Here is a 20,825-nt window from a genome sequence, read left to right on the forward strand (position 1 = left end):
TTAGGGGCCAAAAAGGGGGCCCAAAATAAGCATTTTTGTAGTTTTCAAACAATAACTTGTGTTTAAGTCAGTGGCGGATCCAAAAGTTTTCATAAGCGGGGCCCACTGACTGCCTAAGAGAGGGCCTGCTAGGGTCACGCTCCAGTGATTCCCTATAATAAGCAACCAAATTTTTCCCAGATAAGGGGAGGGCTGCCCCCCCTAAATCTGCCACTGTAAGTGTATGAATCTCTCTGAAGTTATACCACAAGTTTCCATACCATGAAGGGATGGTTAGTAATGACTTTGGGGTGTTATTGCTCAAAAGGTTTTGGAATTAGGGGCATAAAAAGGAGGAAACTAGGTATATTGGTCAATGGACAGTTAAGACAATTTAAAAGCAGTGTAAGGGAAGTAATTCTAAAACATTTAACATGCAATGTTGGGTATGTTTTGATTTACCTCCCATACACTTCTTGTAAATAATGTATAAAGAAATGTCAGGTTTTAGACTTAATGCAAAAAAAAGGCGGAGGGAGTAGCATTTAATTTTTTTTCCCAAATTTCTCAAATTCTAAATTTTTGAAAAGTTTAAAGGAGAAATCTTTAATTGCACAATATTGCATAATATATTTGCAAGATCTTGACATTTGTTTTGTATCAAAAACTTGTATTGTGTCAAGAATCTGATCACAACCCGAATTCAGAGCTTTATCAAGCTTGAATATTGTGTCCATACATGCCACTACTGTTCAGGGTTCATCCTCTGCGGTTGTATAAAGCTGCGCCCTGCGGAGTACCTGGTTACAAATTGAATTTCAAATTTGGTTGGGAAAAAAATATTTAACTACAAATTGATTATTTCCCTTTGTTTAATTTGTTTCCATTAATTTGAGTTTAGAAGCTAAATTATATTTTAAACTTTTTGTTCGAGTCAAACTATTTCTAAATACTTTTTGAAATATTTTATATCGAAAGTGGATTTTTTTTAAATTAAAAAAAATATGTGCTTTTAGAGTGTGCTTTATTTGGAGAAAAATAATTATTGAAAATATTTTCCTGGATTATCTTGTGGGAAAAAAAGTTAAATGATGTATACTGTCTATTCCATATGCAGTGAAAAGAAGGCAAAGAATATGATGAAATAAAATATTTGTCTTTTTTATGCCCCACCTACGATAGTAGAGGGGCATTATGTTTTCTGGTCTGTGCGTCTGTTCGGCCGTCTGTCCGTCCGTCTGTCCCGCCTCAGGTTAAAGTTTTTGGTCAAGGTAGTTTTTGATGAAGTTGAAGTCCAATGGACTTCAAACTTAGTACACATGTTGCCTATTATATGATCTTTCTAATTTTAATACCAAATTAGAGATTTTACCCCAATTTCACGGTCCACTGAACATAGAAAATGATAATGCGAGTGGGGCATTTGTGTACTGAGGACACATTCTTGTTATTTGAAACATATAGGTTAAAAAGACCAAACATTTTTTGTTACCTTTTTGAATGGTTTTTTTTTTAAATGTTTTTATTTTAAGATTTTTAGTCTTGCTAGATTTTGTTATAATAACTTCTTACATAATAAACCTAATTATTTGCAACTGGACATTAAAAATTGAATATAGCATTTTTAAAAAGCAACATTGTTAATCTAGAAAACGGATCTGCAAATTTTACAAATAGTCATATTACCTAATCTGAGTGAGTGACCTAAACTGAAAGGCCAATGTCCAGAAATGGCAGATTAAGATTTGGGGGAAAAAAAATATTTTATAGAAAAATCATGGTTTTCATTTAGATCGGGTCACCTATTTGCATTTAAATTTGTTTTAATTTATGATTTTTTCAGTAATAATAAAATTGAGAATGGAAATGGGGAATGTGTCAAAGAGACAACAACCCGATCATAGAGTAGACAACAGCAAAAGGTGACCATCAACAAGTCTTCAATGCAGCGAGAAATTCCCGCACCAGGTGGCATCCTTCAGCTGGCCAAACTACCACTTGAGTAGTATGATAATCATGAGGGCCCTCTCAATAATCATAATACATCATTTGATAGCGAATGATCGTTTATCCCTTTTGACCTGATTTCATCAAACCTGACAGAAGTGATCAAGCTCCGAACTAATCAGGTTAAGTATTGTAAAGAAATTCCATGACATATTATTATCACTTTATTATATAATAATATTTTGCTTAAAAGACCATCACCAATTCTGATTTAAGAATAAAAAAAATATCTGTCATCAAAATAGAAAAACTGCTTTACTTTACTAATATGTAATACATGTGCATGAAATTGTCTTCTCTAGATTAGAAACTTAATTGTTAACTGCATAATGATTTCATGCTTATTTAAACGAGTAAAACTATTATAAGAACAAGTAAAATTCAAACACTTTTACATGAAATAAAATAAAAAAATATGATTATTTTCTGTCAATTCATAACAGAAGGAATCCCATATAAATGAGCTTGAATTCACAACTGTAAAGGATCTATTTCTTGAAATTTCTGGTTATATTTCGACATCAAAATCAACAGCACCAAAAGCAATTCCTGAGAAATTTACTGTTAAAGTCATTGTAAAAATTTCTATTTTGTACAGTTGCTTTCTTTAAATTGTTTATAAACACATTAAAAAGGCGCTAGCTGTCAAATTCTTGTTCACCAATATTAATCAAATTCTCCTTTTTGTCGAGCCTGCAACTTTTGTTGCAGAAAGCTCGACATAGGGATAGTGTTCCGGCGGCCAAGGCGGCAGCGGTGTTAGCTAACTTCTTAAAAGCTTTATATTTTAGAAGGTAGAAGACCTGGATGCTTCATACTTTGTATATAGATGCCTCATGTTACGAACTTTCCGTCAGTCAAATGTTCAATGTCCTTGACCTCATTTTCATGGTTCAGAAACCACTTGAAAAAAAAGTTCAGAATTTATGTAATGTTGAATTCTCTCTTATTATAAGTAATAGGATAACTATATTTGGTATGTGCGTACCTTGCAAGGTCCTCATGCCGGTCAGACAGTTTTTACTTGACCTCGACCTCATTTCATGGATCAGTGAACAAGGTTAAGTTTTGGTGGTCAAGTCCATATCTCAGATACTATAAGCAATAGGGCTAGTATATTTGGTGTATGGAAAGACTAAGGTGTACATGTCCAACTGGCAGGTGTCATCTGACCTTGACCTTATTTTCATGGTTCAGTGGTTATAGTTAAGTTTTTGTGATTCGGTCTGTTTTTCTCATACTTTATACACTAGGTCTACTATATTTGTTTTATGGAATGATTGTAAGGTGAACATGTCTAGCGGGCAGATGTCATCTGACCTTGACCTCATTTTCATGGTTCAGTGGTCAAAGTTAAATTTTAAGTTTTGGTCTTTTTATCTAATATTATATGCCAAAGGTCAACTATATTTGGTGTAAGGAAATATATTATGATCTATATGTCAGTCCCGCAGGTTTTATTTGACCATGACCTAATTTCACGGTTCATTGCACTGTGTTAAGTTTTTGTGTTTTGCTCTATTTTTCTTAAACTATAAGTAATAGGTCAACTATATTTGTTGTATGGAAGCATTGTTAGCTGTACATGTCTGCCTGGCATGGTTCATCTGACCTTGACCTCATGTTCATGGTTCATTGGTCTTTGTTAAGTTACCTTGGTTAATATTAAGTTTATGTGACAGTTGTAATAAAGCTTTATACTTAGGACTATCAACATAATACCAATGATTAGTAAAGAAGGCGAGACATTTCAGTGTGTGAACTCTTGTTGATTTATAACAATGTAAAACATTTATTCAAACTTTTAAGTCTAAATAAACAATTAGCCTGGCACGAGCATGACAATATAAAGCTTTGTTTCGTGTGTATTTTAGTCTGGATGTCATCTAATTTAAAACTATTGAGTTGACCTCTAAAGTCATCCGATGACCATATGAGCGATGTAAATATAAAAATAGGTATAAATAGATTAAGCAAACTCGTGCTGTTGGATTTTTCATATTTAATTTAATTTTATATTATAGATGGAAATTAAATTTTTATCATTGTTTTTACCTATTTAAATGTTTTTTTGTGGATCGAAATCAGTCAATCAAATGATTTACCTTTGTTTCATTTTAAATGTTGACATTCTTTTCCTTTAAATAACTTTTCACATACAATTCACATGTGATCAATCTCAAGCTACGGGGTTATATTGAAGTTCTAATGAATAAGGATTTAATGAGTTTTAATTATTCACTTGCAAGTGAATAATTCATAATTAATGGGTTCTTTTTTTTAGCTTATTTTGACAAAATTGAACCATACCGACTGTTAAAAGCGAATTATTATTTCACTATTTGCATTTTATTAATGATTGAGCAGAACAAATGATTAATTAGATTTTTAAATATCTTGTCGCTAGTGCCCCCTTAAAAGAAACAGTTAGATACATCATGAAGTAAATGAGACAAAACTGTCAATACAAGCAAGTTTATGCTATTAATTGATGAATAATTTCAAGTTTGAAAAAATGACCCAAGCTCTCTCAAGTCAACTCAAAATGACAGAAATTGTATGAAAAAAATTGTAAGTCCTTGGTTGTAAATGTTGTAATAATTTCTCCTTTGGGGCATGGAAGATTAATAATTTGCCATGTACATTTGCAGAATATTTTTTTTTATTGGATTTGATGTCATATGAAAGAAATTGATCAAAGAAAGAGTTTAGTACAGATGTTTCAAATATACATGTATCTCGCTGAAGAAAAGAATTAAATATGACTTTTATGCATTTTTATAAGTTATAAATTTCTGTGTTTTTGGTCTCTTGTAAAGAGTTATCTCATTGGCAATCTTACAACATCTTATTTTTTATATTAGCAATACACGACAACAGTATAAAAATTGACCCTGTTGTTCTAAATTTCATGTACTTTAATTTTCTTGTTGATTTTACCTGTACGAGAAACCTGCATTGCTGTACGTTTGTGATGTATAAACTGCACTTTATATAAGGTCTAATGATTTCTGCTTGCAGGTACAATTACATGTTAACCTACCTGAATTCCGTGATATTAACTGGTTGACTCCTAACTGTGATTTCCTGAAATCATATTTAATATACTATTGGATTCAAAAGGTAAGATGCCTGCATTCATATTTTGAAAATGTTTATCAATTTAATGCATAAAAAGATGTAATTAAAGATACCTCCATTGTTTTTTTTCTCCAGATTTTGGTATCAAGCTTTTCATAATGTAATAATAATTCTGCGATTTCATGTGTGCCACCTGACACAATTTTACATTTAATGCACAATAATTTTACTTTTGCATCTCAGCCTTACTAAAAGTCTGCCAATTCTCCATCACACTTAGACCCTTTTGGATTAAAGCTGTTTTTTGCTAGAACCTAGACCTACATATAGCCTTCAGTTGATTGCAATAGCACAATTAATTGTTTACATTTGACTGGCAAGTGTTTTACCCGAAGATGGAATAGAATCTATTGGATGATACAAGACTAAAAAGCTTAACCATTCATTTAGGTTAAAAAAAAAATCAAAAAAATTAAATTCATGTTTTGTAAAGTATAGAAAATATATTAAACTTATGGACCAAGTAGCCATTAAAAAAATGCCTTTTCAATTAAGTGATAAATAGATGTTATTTTAACTGCATTTTAAGTCTTCTTTGGTGCTTTAAGGTGGTACCTAACACTTGAACTAAAATTAATTTGGCTCGTTTAATTTTCTTAAAATTTTGACAAAGTATTTACTTTGACCCTTTGACAAAATATAAAAAAATCAAAAAAATTGAACGAACCGTTTAATCAGAAAAATTACACTGGTTATATAGCAGTTTGACAAACACTCATTTTGATCATTGAGAAGCTTAATATTCCCTTAAGAACACAATGTCATTTAAACTTTCTGCTGATTTTACAGAGTTATCTCCCTGTAGTGTTAGGTACCACCTTAAACTATATATATTTTGTCTATTATATAACACTGACAAATATTGGTAACAGGAGAGACTACTAATTTTTCTAGATTTTGATGCTTTTTAGAAATTAAATATATGGAACACCACTGGTTCCCTATGGAAAATGCATGATGAATAGTTACGGCCACTGCTGTAGGAAATGGGGACATTAAGTTTTACCTTCCACCTTCTGTCCTACAGTCCTTCTTTCCAACCCATTAAGTCTGCACTCAAAAATAAGATTTTCACATCCAAATTTTATGAAATTTGAAAGCAATGCTAGGAACCAAAACTCTCAAACAGAGTTAGAATTGCAATCTCATTAAAACCCGATGTTCTGATAAGCTACCGGAGGTTCTTCCGATAGCATATCAGAACATCGGATTTTAATGAGATTGTTAGAATTCTGGCAGTGATTCATATTCTATTCTAGAGTTATTTCCATTTTTAAATTGAAAAATTACAAAAAAAGTTTTACTCCAATTTTAAGAAATTCTTACATGTACACCACACTAAGGCATAAAGCTAGCACATTTCAAAGGTTGACTGTAAGTCATTAACTCTTCTAGAGTTGTGCCTCTTTTTAACTTGGGAAATTGCAAAGCTTGAGCGGGGGGCATTGGTATCCACAGATACATTCTTCTTTTATACTGAAAGGTGATAATCAGTAAAAAAATGTCTTTGAGTTAATTGTTTATTGGAGTTATTGCCCTTAATTTAATGTTTGTTTTTGAACGCTGTAATAGATTAGACAGAACCTGCTGTAAATAACAGAATTATCATCAAGGGCAATATCATATGTCATGTAACTGAAACTGTCTATTGACTTTTTTGTCATGTAACTGAAACTGTCTATTGACTTTTTTGTCATGTAACTGAAACTGTCTATTGACTTTTTGTCATGTAACTGAAACTGTCTATTGACTTTTTTGTCATGTAACTGAAACTGTCTATTGACTTTTTATTGAAGTAAATGACCTTTAATAATGATTTTCATAAAATTTAAGTAGGTGTAAAACCGTGTGTTTTTTTTTATTATTTTGAAAACAATATTCTAGAAAAACTGTAAACAGCATGTTACTAATGAATGAGCAAACTGAGATATATCAAAAGAATGGATTTGAATAGGAATTTTGAAGATTTATTTTTATTCTGATAGTAAACCAAAGGCTGATTCAGAGGGGGACAGGGATATCTGGGTATACTTGTCAATCTGGAAAATATAGTTTTTTGGCATAAAATCTTAAAAAAAAAAAAATCCTCACTATACATATGATATGCTTGCCCCTATTTTTGGCATATATATATACTCCTCAGACCCTGGATCTGCCCCTATTAACCAATTTAAATGAATAATGAGATCTTGCCACTAAAAAAAGATATAGGTTATATGCTACTTTTACATGATACCACTTGTGCAGATGTTTATTTGAAATAGATTTGTTTCTGGGGGGAAAAAATTGACCATGAAAAAAGTCCAAATAATTATGACATCTTTAAAGGCTACTCTAACTGTTTTGTGTGACACCTTCCTAAGAAATAATTAAAATAGCCTTTCAAATCGTCTTATTACGTATAATTTATTTTGACTAGGAAAAGTAAAGATATATATCAATTGATCATATTTTGAGGGATTTTAAAAGCTCTTAGATGTTGCTAAATATAGTTATTCAATTCCTACAGTTATAATGACACATCTACAATTAATTCCTTTATTTAGATCAAAAGTAAGTTCTGATAAATTTATGATACATTTGTAGCTCTATCTCTATATCTTTTTTATATGTCCACAAAATAATTTTGGGATCGTATAATGGTATAATTTCATTGTCGTCAGCGTTGTCTGGGTCGTCTTCTGAAGACACATTTGGTTTTCGGACAACAATTTTAGTTTAAGGAGTTAGACCTAGGTTAAGGGAAATAACTCTTAAAATCATCAGTACGTTTGTGTCAACCATTTTCATAAATATATTCTAAGCTTCTTTGTTACATAGATTATTTTCAATCTGTTTCTGGTAAATGCTTATAATTAAAATACGTTGATGAAACTTGACTTTTACAAACACATAACTGATTTAAAGAGTTATCTCCCTGAACCAAGGTTTAACACCTTAAGTGAGTGGATTTCTATGATTTTTTTTTAAAAAGGTTCAACACCACAAAAGGAAGATTGGGATTGATTTTGGGGATGATGGTCCCAACTGTTTAGGAAGTAGGGGCCCATAACAAATATTTTTCTAATTTCAGGATAATAACTTGTGTTTTAGTATTTTGATTGCTCTGAAAAACTTCCACAATATTTAATACCACAGGTAGAAGGTAAGTGTTTGGGGGTTATGGTGCCAAAAGTTACGGAACTTAGGGCCAAAAAAGGGGCCAAAACAAGCATTTTTGTAGTTTCCGGACAATAACTTGTGAGTGAGTATGGATCTCTCTGACATGGTACCACAGTTTGGGGGTAATTGGCCCAACCATGCAGAAATAAGGGACCAAAAACAATCATGTTTGTAGTTTCCAGAAAATTACTTGTGTTTAAGTGAACAGATCTCTTGGAAATTGTACTATTAGTTTCCATACTACAAAGGCTTGGATTTTCTGGTCAGGTTTGACCTCTGCAGTCATATCAGGCTGTACTCAGCAAAGCAATTTATTTTTATAGGATTTTAACTTTTAAGGGGGGAGTTGTATGTGTCTTTTTAAAATCTTCAATTTTTTATGCACCATGATAGCATTCAAATTTTTTTTTAAAACTTAACTTTCTATTTGATGACAAATTCAAAACTCCCATTCAAACAATTTTTTTTTTTAAATAATATTTTTTTATTTTTTTTAGAAAAAAATCCAAGCAATAAGCCATAACCCCCCTCTCCCCCTTCAGAATTAAATGGCTGTTCCTTTAGTAATAAAATACAGCTGTATCACATCCATTTATTTCACTGACTAAATGGAACACCAGAATCAAGGAAGGGATTGCTGCATTTCACCTTTTCATAAACTAACGCATACTGGGTAATACTTTCAAAAGCAGACATCAAATAATTGTGATTGGTTTAAATCATACCAATAATGTGATAGGTTTTAATCATACAATACCTAGCTCTTACTACCTTCAGAAAGGTTGCCAATTAGCAATAAATTCCACTTTGAGCCTCTAGTTGGTATTTTAATGGGTATCCAAACTGGAAATGTTTGTTATTTTTTTTTTTTTTAAATATATATATTCACATTTTGATTATTGAAATGGATATTTAAGATAGATCTGCAGAACCATGCATTTTTGGTAATTAAGAACAAAATGCTTAAAAATGTATTTTATATTTGGGCATTGAATATGTTTAGAGAAAATATTAAAAGTCAGAAATTTGTGTTCTTTTAAAAGTTTCATATCCATTTATTTTTTGTATTGAAGAACATACCTGTTCCTTTTGTTATTCAGAGAGTGTTATATAAACTGGAATGGAATATCTTTTAAAAAGAGCAAATTATAGATCAGACAATTTTGTGATCTAGTTTTATATTAATGTGATTTATCTCTTACAGCTAATTTACTAATGCATGTAAAGTAAAACTTTGGTTGGCTTGCTTGCTTTGCTTGCTTTGTTTGTATAATTGTTTATACAAGCTTTGAAAATAAGATTGACATCTTTAAACAATATATATAGACATATTTTAACCTGTATATATAATATTTGAATTTAATTGGGTGTTATCCTAATGATTGTACAATATTAAAACAAAGCAAGCAAGCTAACTTAAGTCTTGTTCTACATGCTTTAGGAAATTAGCTATAAAGTACATATCATGTCCTTCAGTAAGTCAGAATAAAAATCTTAATATAAATGTGTTATATAATCATGCATGGAATATCTTATGAGGAAATATTACAGATCTGAAAGTTTGTGTTCTAGTTTTATATCTATAGATCTAGATGTTATTTGTGTCTTGAAGTCCAAACCAGTTCCTTCTGTATTTCAGAATAAAATACTCACTACTATATTATATAATCGGGCATGGAATATCTTATTAGAAAATATAACGATAAAAGATCTTGTGTTCATGATTTATATTTATCATGTAACTTTTGTCTTGAAGTATCAGTACATGCATACTAGGTTGATTGATATGTTACATACTAATTTTTTTCTTCAGATCTGAGGAGTAGGTGACTTAGTTACATAACAAACCACAAGTAAACAGTTGGATGTTTATTTCATCAGACAAAGACAGGTAATATACACTGTAATATGTCTTCGTGTCTCCTGTTAAACAACCAATTTTTTTAGAATTTTATTTTTTTTCTTTTGTTTGCAAGACAAATAAATTAAAATCCTGAAAGTAGTACAAAAAATTGATATAAGTAATTTAATATTTTGAAAGGACAGACATTTAATTAGATGTCCTGTCTGAAGCAGGAGAATTATCATCATAAATTAATTAGTGTTCACGGCTTGATTTGTGCTTTGCAATACACATTAACTTACGAATTGACTGTAATATATAGAAATATGTTAATCCTGGACTGCTTTAATCTTGCAAGAAAGCCTGTTTAAGAGGTGGGAGGAAAATAGAGGGGTTGCTTATTTGTTTGTGCAGAACGTGTAAATATGCAGCCACATCCAGTCAGAATAGTGACCTTAATTTTAGTCCAATGCCTTGTGTAGGAACTGTGTCGTAAACTCTACAAGATAAAGAACAGTTACATCAACTTATTGATGGGTCCACAGTTGGCTTTGCTGCAATGCAGTTTATCTCCCTATTGTTATACTTGTTCAAGTCTCTAAATTCCCAACCTCTCATTCTGGTCTACTACACAAATGTGGTTGGCTTTGTTGCTATGTAGTTTCTTTCCTCTTTTTTTACTTGTTCAAGTCTCTAAATTCCCAACTCCTCATGCTGGTGGAACACTCAAATCCTGCATATTGAATTTATCATTTAGTTGTTTTGTTCTGAGTATGTTTGAAATACTTGTCACTGGACATCAAACATACAAGAACAGTTAATTCTATGATGAGATTAGGTGGCTTACCAGCCAATATTTTAAATAAAGAATAATTCTAGAACACTCTTTTGCATATGCTTACTGTTATAAAGAATACTGGAGCTCCAGTCTTTTTGTTTTATATAAATTGTGGATTCATTATTCTTAGTACAGGTAAACTTCAAATTTAAATGTTCAAAGACATGCAAATTTTCTGAACCCTTGTATGCATCCATTGGTAAAACTGTGGAATCAAATATCCATGAAATATACAATTTATCCTCAATCCATGAAAAATTGGTATTAGAGAAAACAATTGAATTCACAGAATATAGTTTATGATTTAAGAATGTGTCTTTCCCCATATAGAACAGCAATATATATGAAATATGACATTTTTATTTTAATACTAAGCCATCTGTGGGAGAATCTATTTATTTTACATAACAGATCTAGATATTAAGTCAATCCTAGTTGATACTGTTGAAACAAAGATGTCTATTTGCCTAGACTAAATATATACTCAGTGTTGGATTTACCGGGGGGGGGGGCAACAGTTCAGGTCACCAAATATTTTATTGCTACTGAAACTTCTTTTCTAGTGCGGAAATTGTCACAGCTTGATTAGACTTCTTAAACTGGCCGTTAATTAATACCAGCGTCCCCCGTGCGTGATTTATGACAACTTATCGGTGGGTGTGTAAATATTGTCACCTGTGGGTAATGTCACTATGCAAAAGCTTTTATGTAAAAAAACATTTACATTATGATTGGAATAGTACAAATTTGTATTGGTTTATAATGCAATACCGATTTAGATCGATTACCAGGTAAAACTTCTGATCTGTGTATCTGAAGAATATGTACAAACATTTCCTGTAAATGTACGTTTTTTTCCAAAACTTTCTTTTTGTGAATTTATTCAGCAGCAAACTAAACTATTTATTTTTTGACAACTTAGAAGATATTTTTTTTAAACGGAATGTCATATTTCATTCCCCTCTTATTTTCAAGGTCAAATCAACAATTTGTTTTTCTCCCCCTACCCTTTCCCCTAATGCTTTCCCACTGTCCAGGAAAAATAACTTGACATTTCCTATTAAATAATCATTAATAAATTAAATGCTATTTGATTTTCGTTAAAACTTAGTTTGTAACAGAATCTAGGACTTATACATTTCTCTAAAAGCTGAAGCATGCAGTTATATTTGTTTTTATTGTTCTTGTTTCAAATACCATGTACATGTATGAGGCGATGCAAAAGGTCACCATTTATGAAGATATGAAGGTGTTTTGCAGATATTAGAATAATGTGCAAAAAAATAAGTCTGGAAGAGAGGCAAAAAATATAGATAAAAGAATACCGTATTGAGGTGATGAAATATAAAGAAAATATTGTTTGAATGTTGCATGGTTGTTAAACGTACGTCCAGTGGCAAATACAGGTTGAATTTAATAAAGATCAATTTGCAGTAAAGTGAAAAGATAAAAATATAGAAACGGTGATCTGAACCCCCCCCCCCCCCCCCCCCCCCAAAAAAAAAAAACTTAATAAAAACAACAAACAAAAAAAAACAAAAAACAACAAACAAACAAAAAAAGGTTTGTCAAGTTTGTTTGTTATATATATATAAAAAAAAAATTGGTTCAGACATCGAGGTCCTGGATCGGCCCCTGATACAGATAAACTCATCCAATAAGACATTCAATGTAAAATTTTATGATGTGACAACTGTCTCTGAGGAAAATTTATTTTAGCTGACAATTGAGCTTTCTGTTATTTTAATTTTGCGAAATTAGTTTTTTTGCACTGAAAAGTGTTTACAATTTTCCCATTAGACCTTCATAATAGACTTGTATCATGATATATCATAGCCATAAATTTGTTTTCTCAAAGCCTTGTTGTCTTTTTGACACACTGACCATTTCCATTCTCAATTTTACTTATTATTTTCAGATAATCAATTTATCCAAATAAGCCATAACTTGTACTGCTTTTTGGATTTTCTTGTATACTGATAAATCTACAGTCTGCTTTTCTGCCACAATGATATGTTATAATATAGATGAGATTTCTTTATGGTATCATATTAAGAATAAAAATGGGATATCTCTCGTAGAATAACTGAATATTTTGAAAGGAAAGATTTACTTTAGGAATCACCCTTTGTTGACAGAATAAACCAAGAGTTACAAGAAGAAGAGGTTCACTTAACAGTTTATGTGAATGGAAGGCTTAATGTGCTCTTTTATTTTAGATGATCTTGCCTAAGACCATTAGGAGGTTTTGATATTGCACTGCATCTGCTGTTACAGTGTCTAACACATCTCCTAAACCACCAATCAAATTGAAATGATAAGGTAAGTGTTATAGTAGTTATAGATTTCAGTGGCGGATCCAGAAATTTTCATAAGTGGGGGTCAATGACTGGCCTAAGAGGGGGCCCGCTCCAGTCACGCTTCAGTGATTCCCTATATAAGCAACCAGAATTTTTCCCAAAAAGGGGGGGGGGGCCTGGGCCACCCAGTAAATCCATCTATAGATGTTAATGTGTTAATTTTATTTTGATTAACCAAGCAATAAGGCAGCAATGTCTGAAAATCAAACATAGTGGTTAGATGCAAGTTAATGTATTATAGACTTCAGGATCTACAAAGATGCCAAATTACTAGAAAGATCTTATGAGTCCCTGCCCATTCATTACAATATTCAACTAATTTTACCATTTCTCCCTGTTTATATTGATAGATAAAAACTGGAAGGCAAAAATTACCATCTGTACAAAATCTGCGGAAGTGGGTGTGTGTTTGCACATCTTCATGCAATGTGCTAATCAGGTTCTAAACGGTCCTTTGAGCCTCTAGTTGGTTTTTGAATTGGGGAGAGATTCTTAGTGAATTAAAATAGATTCTTAAAACACAATCTTATCTTATAAGTTACATATTTGTTTCATTAAAAGTTAGGTTCTTTAAAAATTAAAAAGATTCATAAAACACAATTTTATCTTACAAGTTACATAGTTGATCCAATAAATAGACACCTACATTACCTCTCCTACGCTCTTTCTAAGATTCACCTGACGTCTTATTTACTAATTTATAGACTTCAAGGTTCACCAAGAGTTGAAATATAGATAAGTATATACTACAATAGACAATTCTTTTGATATCTGACAGGAGATCATTAAGATTATTCTTTATTTCCTAAATGGAAAATCATATTTTATAGATGACAGTTTTTGTAGAAATAAATTGCTATCTGATGCAGCATTGGGATGATCATTAACTTTGTCTTTTGAAATTTTTCAATTGTATCATAAATTCTATTAAGTTGTTTTGTCGCACTGCGAGGATTTGATTAGAAATTTGAGTGGTTATTTATAATTTGGGAGGAAGTACGTTGAAATGTATTATTTCTAGCTTGCCTTATATTGCTTTTTAGCCTTGTTTTCTGTTTTTTGTTTGTTCTGACCAATGTACCTCATAAAACTTTTAAAAAACAAAAACAGCTTATTTCAAGTAAGCAAGTTTATTGCCAATTTGAATGACCATTTTAACACTTTTTATGTGTTCAGATAAAACTATAGAAGATAGAAAGAAATTGTTAACAGCAAAAACAATCTACAAGACAAAAAAATTATCATTGGTCATCAATTGTCGATTTATTGCCCTTGAGTGAAGATTTCTATTCGCTTTTGTGTTTTGGACAAAAGCAAAAGTAGATAGAGAGAAATTTTATCAGAAAAAAAAAGATCAACAATATTACAAGATTTTTGAAACAACACATATTGAAATTCCACTTAATATAGATATAGTCATGTTTGGTCTTTATGATAACTATAAACTAAATTTTATAAAAAATAAAGTCATTTTACTAGTTAAGTATTTTATATACAGATCAAAGATGCGAGAGGAAAAACCTCATATAGAGGGACTTAAAAACTATATCAATGAAAATTTGATTTTAGAAAAACATATTTCCTCAAAAAATATGAGTGTGAAAGATTATAACATGTACTGGAACCCCTGGGATAAAATCATCAATTAATTTAATAGTGATTTATTTTATATAGATGTGTCTGAAATGTAATTTCATTTATCACTATATATTTTTTGACGAAAATGTTATACTTCATCCATATTTATATCATATCGTATTATTAGTTATTTTTGTTTACTCTTTTTTGCTTGATTATGCTTATTTTTCTAAAAAAAAACACAAAAAAAAAACAAAAAAAAAATATTACAAGATCAACAAATAAAAGATTTGAGTCATGAACTATACTCTACTCTAGTCTACAATGTTGGTAAGTGGCTGTTGTTTGCTACCTATGCAATTAGAAGAACCAAGGGATGAAAAAAGATAATTTTAAATGTTGTAATATTCTACTGTTCTGGTTTCCTGCGAAATAATGCTGTACTGGTTTCTTTTCAGATCCCTAACCATGGTGATCACAATAACATGATAACAGACATGATACACAGACATTCATTAATAATATCAGGTAAAATCCGTGAAGCTTTTTCCTATCCTTCAAATTTTAATTTTTATGTACTCTGGATTCAAAGTCATAGTATTCTTATTTTTATACAACCGCAAAAATTGAAAAAAATTTCGTCGTATATTGCTATCACGTTGGCGGTGTCGTCTGCGTCGTCTTGAATATACTTTTTCACACTCTAACTTTAGTAAAAGTGAATAGAAATCTATGAAATTTTAACACAAGGTTTATGACCACAAAAGAAAGGTTGGGATTGATTTTGGGAGTTTTTTGATAATTATTATGAATTCATTATTATTCATGGTATACCAATTTTTGAGGGTTTCACAGGAACAGCAGAACCACAAATTTAATGTTCAGCGAATTACAAATTATCTGTAGGCTTTGTATGCAGAGATGAGCAAAATCATGATATCAAATATCACAGAAAAATACAAGTATTCCTCAATCCATGAAATTTTGTACCCACAAAAATAAATGAATCCTCAGTATATAGGTCTTCAGAAAAAATGTGATATATTGCAACTACAATTTACATGATTCAGATGTGTTACTAGTTCTTTCTTTAGCTTGGCTGATCAACAAACCAATAAAATAATGTTTAAACTCCATCGTAATTGTCACATCAGCATGTTTCTCCTCATTTTATATTAAACTAATTCCAGATAAAATGTACTAAATATCTGAAGTCATGTCATGTTAACATGTTTCAGTTCTTGCTAATCCTATTACCCAATACCATTCTATAAAATTCTCATCAACAAATTATTGATTTTTAAAATTGTTATTTAACACATGTTTTTAGTAACATATTGCATTTCTGGTTTTTAGATATTTTACATGAAACAAGTGACAATTTTATATCCTGGTTTGAAGAAAATTTCATTCTAATAAGTTGTGGTTTGTATGTTTATTCATTAAGTAATTGCCTTTCCATGTTTGATTATAGCTAAAATGTCTTGCTTTAAGCTTACCATGTCTAGAGTATGTTTCTTCTATTGCGTACTTAGTCACCTATAATCAATTTACTTTTACTAACTGATTCATTTATGTAACAGTATATGGTAGCATGTGTCAAAACCTAGGTCATTCTGACCTACATTAAAGGCTTTATTGATTTAGTTCAGATACTCAGTGACTTGCATACTAATAGTTTGGTGTAAGGGTGCTTTAAGTTGTTGATGTGAGGTCACTGTTAAGTTTTCATGGAGATGTCAGATAATCAGATACTTTAAGCAGTAGGTGGACCAGGCAAGGTGTATGGAATGATTGAATGGTGAATATGTCTCTGGCAGGTTTCATCTGACCTTGACGTCATTTTATGTTGCATGGGTCAATATTAATTTTTCATGGTTTCATTGGTTTATCTGATACATTAACAAATAGGTGAGCTATATGTGGAATGATAGTAATTAAGGTGAATAGGTCTGTTTTGTAGGGTTTATTTGACCAATATCTCATCTATAATATTCAATTATTATTAGAAAAAAATGACAGGCCAGACACTTCAGTATTGTCATTCGTTTTGAAGTTATCAGGTCTATGTTCAGTTAAGTGTAGCTGAACGGGTCGTTGTCGACCTGGGTACTCCATCAACGTACCCTGGGTACCTTTACTTTCAATGATGGTACCCTGGGTACCGTGTTTTGGATGAATGGTACCAATAGGGTACGTTTCCGTCGATAATCGTACCCAGCTTCGTACCGATTTGAGTCTTGAAATTTATCGCGAGATTTCTTAGGAGTTCCGAATAGTCGGATGTTGGTGGTTAGCCCAAATTAAAGAATTAAGAACGCATCAGTGTTCTCCTTTTTTGAAAGAGGTAAGGTGGGTGTTTTGAAAATCCAACTTCCAACCGCCGGGACGTTACGCATAGAACAGAACGCAGAATATCAGCCCCCCCCCCCACATTTCACCATATTTTATCAAACGTTTCTGTAGCATTGTAGCTAAGCATTACATACTTCCTACCTTCAACACATTCACCAAAACCTCCACAATTCCGGAGACAGTTGCCTGTCCCATTGCCGAGGAGGGTCTCCCGAGCAACCCAAATTCTCTGTTTTGGTTTATCAATGTCTTCACTCTTGAATATAATTGTGTCTGTCAAAAATCCATTTTCTCCCTTTTCAGCTTTCACATATTTTGTTTTAACTTCTCTTCCTTTCCGGATAATATTGGCCAAGTTGAAAGTTTCAATAGAATCCAAATACTCCTTAAGATTTTCTTGTTTAATTTTCCGCGCCATTTTGCATCATCAACAACATCAGCAACATCCAGAGATTTTCCGATAGCAATCACGTGGTTTTAAGACGAGAGTAGGGTACGTTTAATACTCCGCGGTACCATGACGCATTTTATTTCAAACGAGGGTACGTGTATGACAAAACACGGTACCCAGGGTACCATCATTAAAAGTAAAAGTACCCAGGGTACGTCGATGGAGTACCCAGGTCGACAACGACCCGTTCAGCTTAAGTGTATTGGAGTGATCCTGTTTCCAAAATCCTGGGCTGAAAAACATGATATCCTGAGGTCCTGAATTTAAAGAAATTTAAATCACGACATCCCAAAATTAGGGAAAAAAATCCTGGATCCTGAAAGGATCAATCCAGTAATCCCAAGCTTAAAAGCACCCAATCTTAACACCCTAAAAAGGTCCTGCCCCCTCTTCTATGGAGGGTTCTAAGCACAAGAGAATGTAATATATCTCTTACACATGTTGCTATGTTTGAAATATAGATATGCTCCAATACAATTTAACTCTTTTAAAAGCCTTCTTGAGGTATACAGTTTAAATTACTTCAAAGTTTAAAAGCATATAAATTTCTGTAAGATTTCATATTGTAAGGTTCAGTACTTGCATTTTTTTTTTATATATGTGTACATTTTAGTAAAACAACTCAATTTTAAGTACTGTAAATTCAGAAATTATTGCGTGCATTTATTATTGCGATTCTGTCAATTTACACTTGAATGCGATTTTAATTTTTACGATTTTGAGAAAAGTCATGCTTAATTCAGTTAAAATATTACAAAATGCGAGTTTTAATTATTGCGTTTACAACTCAGACGCATTATTCGCAATAATAAAAACCTCGCAATAATTTCTGAATTTACAGTAGTTCTTTCACATTTTTGTCGAGCATGCAAATTTTGTTGCAAGGCAAGTCATAGCAATTCTTCATTCGTTCGGCAGATGCAGAGTCCACAAATATTTACTATGGTTAAAGTTTTTGAAATTTAGATAACTTTCTCAAACTGCCCTGGATTTCTACCAAACCTGGACAGAAGCTTGTTTATGATCATAAAATAGTATCCAGAAGTAAATTTTGTAAAAAAAAATCCTATTAATCTGTATTTCACTTATAAATGGACTTAGTTTTTCGGCCAGTTAACATTACATTCACTCTGTAGTAACTATCTTAGAATATTCAGGATTTGTAGCAAACTTGGACGGAATCTTGTTTATGATCAAAAGCTAGCATCGCATAGGAAACTTTGTAAAAATCTATTTTCTTTTTTTCTGTATATAACTTCTAAATGAACTTAGTTTTTCTTCCAGTTAGATACAATCTGCAGTTAAAGTTTTTAAAACAGTTTTTAAAACATTTATTAGATTCATACACCATCCTGGATTTTAACCAAACTTGGACAGAAGCTTCATACAATCAAAAGATCGAGGAAAATCTTTAATTAATTTTTCCCCATTTTGTTGAGCCTAGCTTTACAAGTAAGCTAGATACTGGGTTCGACAGAACCCTTAAGAAGGTTTTACTTGAAGTAAATATTTGAGATGAACATAAGATTTAGAATTTACCTTTGTTTTCTTTATTATATTCCCTGTCAAAAGGAGGAAAGTAGAATACTATAGCAATCAGGATCTTCACATTAGATATGGGCTAAGTTACTCTGTCAATGTTTTATGTCTTTTAGCAACTAGTCGAATAGGGACATAGGACACAGACAGGGAATATAAGATCTTATCCAAGGCTTAGTATATTTCTAAGATTTTTATTGGTTAACGTAGGTTGTTACAAAACCATAGCCCCTGAGTGTTGCTAACCCATATCCTTGGACAGAGCTACCCAATACATCAAGGAAATTCAAGCTCATTTTCCTTAGTTCCATGGTTGTTCCTTATGAAATATCAAAGTATGTAGATTATCCAGGGTGTACTTAGATACTTCAGGGTTTTAAATATCCATATCTACGGATATGAACATAGATAACTTATCCCTATGAACCATAAATGACAATTATATTATGCTGGAGTGTCCTGATTTCAACATTAATTATAATTCAAATTCACCTGGACTATAGAGCCAACTGATATTTTTTATCACTTGGCGTCCGCCATCCTTAATTAATGTCTGTTAAATTTTACAAAAATCTTCCCCTCTGAAACTACTGTGCCTACTTAATGAAACTTGGCCACAATCATCATTGGAGTATTAGTTTTAAAATTTGTCTGATACTCCCCTTCTAACCAAGATGGCCGACATGGTTAAAAATAGAACATATGGGGTAAAATGCAAGTTTTGTCTTTTTATTTTAAACTGTAATAGATTAAGAAAATCTGAAAGGCCAGAAATGTTTAGAATGTCTAACAATTGTCTACATACATCAAAACTGTCAGACAACCTCTCATAGATAGAGAAAAACTAAAATGCAAAATTGACCAGCATGACAACTACTACAAATAAGTCTCATAGTCCAAATCGTCAATAGATATTTTCTGGGATGATTTCCAGCTTGATTGTGTACAAACGCTTGTTCATTGTTGAAGGCTCAGGATGTGTTGGGATTTTGTATTGCTGGATTGCTGTTGCATTGATGTATAACACTATTACTTTTTATTCAAACATAGATAATAGTATACTTTGTAATTTCTTAAATTATTGTTTTGTCCCTCTGGTATTAAAAAGTTTTTTTAATTTTACAATTACGGATGCTTTTTTCCACATTTTTTTTTTTTTTTTATTTTTAAATATTTGATAACCAAACTGATTAGGAATCAATAACTTGCTTAGTGATAGAGATTTCTTCTGACATCTCTTCCTTACTATTTATATCTAATCGGCATGTAGTGCTAATTTTCCGTATTGTGATGAAAATATATATAATTGAAGGTCTATTTAAGAAATTAATTAAACCGTCTTTTGTGTCATCAGCTCATGAAGTACATCAGGTATATTTTTCTTCTTTTTCCTTTCAGTAAATGTGACTGTAGCGGAAATATTGATCCTTTCTAAATCATTGGATTAATGTATTCTTTCCTTGGAGCAAAAAAATAGGACAGCTTAGCACGGAATCAGTCTAACAGCTGATTTAATATAAGCATACTGCTGTGAAATATAAAAGCTTCAGTCATCAGAACAAGAGGTGGGTT

At 31.6% G+C, this 20,825-nt stretch overlaps 1 protein-coding gene across 1 annotated transcript in view; it reads left to right on the forward strand.

The window, feature by feature from the left end:
- The first annotated feature begins 5,007 nt into the window (after positions 1-5,007).
- The window catches only part of LOC134707862 (ecdysone receptor-like), a 121,652-nt gene continuing 105,834 nt past the window's right edge, over positions 5,008-20,825 (forward strand). Inside the window, exons 1-6 of the mRNA XM_063567966.1 lie at positions 5,008-5,109; positions 10,103-10,180; positions 13,190-13,292; positions 15,367-15,436; positions 16,265-16,333; positions 20,652-20,818. The gene's annotated coding sequence lies outside the window, so the exon portion shown is untranslated. The remainder of the gene's footprint in view (positions 5,110-10,102; positions 10,181-13,189; positions 13,293-15,366; positions 15,437-16,264; positions 16,334-20,651; positions 20,819-20,825) is intronic.

This window comes from Mytilus trossulus, chromosome 2 (assembly GCF_036588685.1).
Source record: "Mytilus trossulus isolate FHL-02 chromosome 2, PNRI_Mtr1.1.1.hap1, whole genome shotgun sequence".
Taxonomy (NCBI): Eukaryota; Metazoa; Mollusca; class Bivalvia; order Mytilida; family Mytilidae; genus Mytilus; species Mytilus trossulus.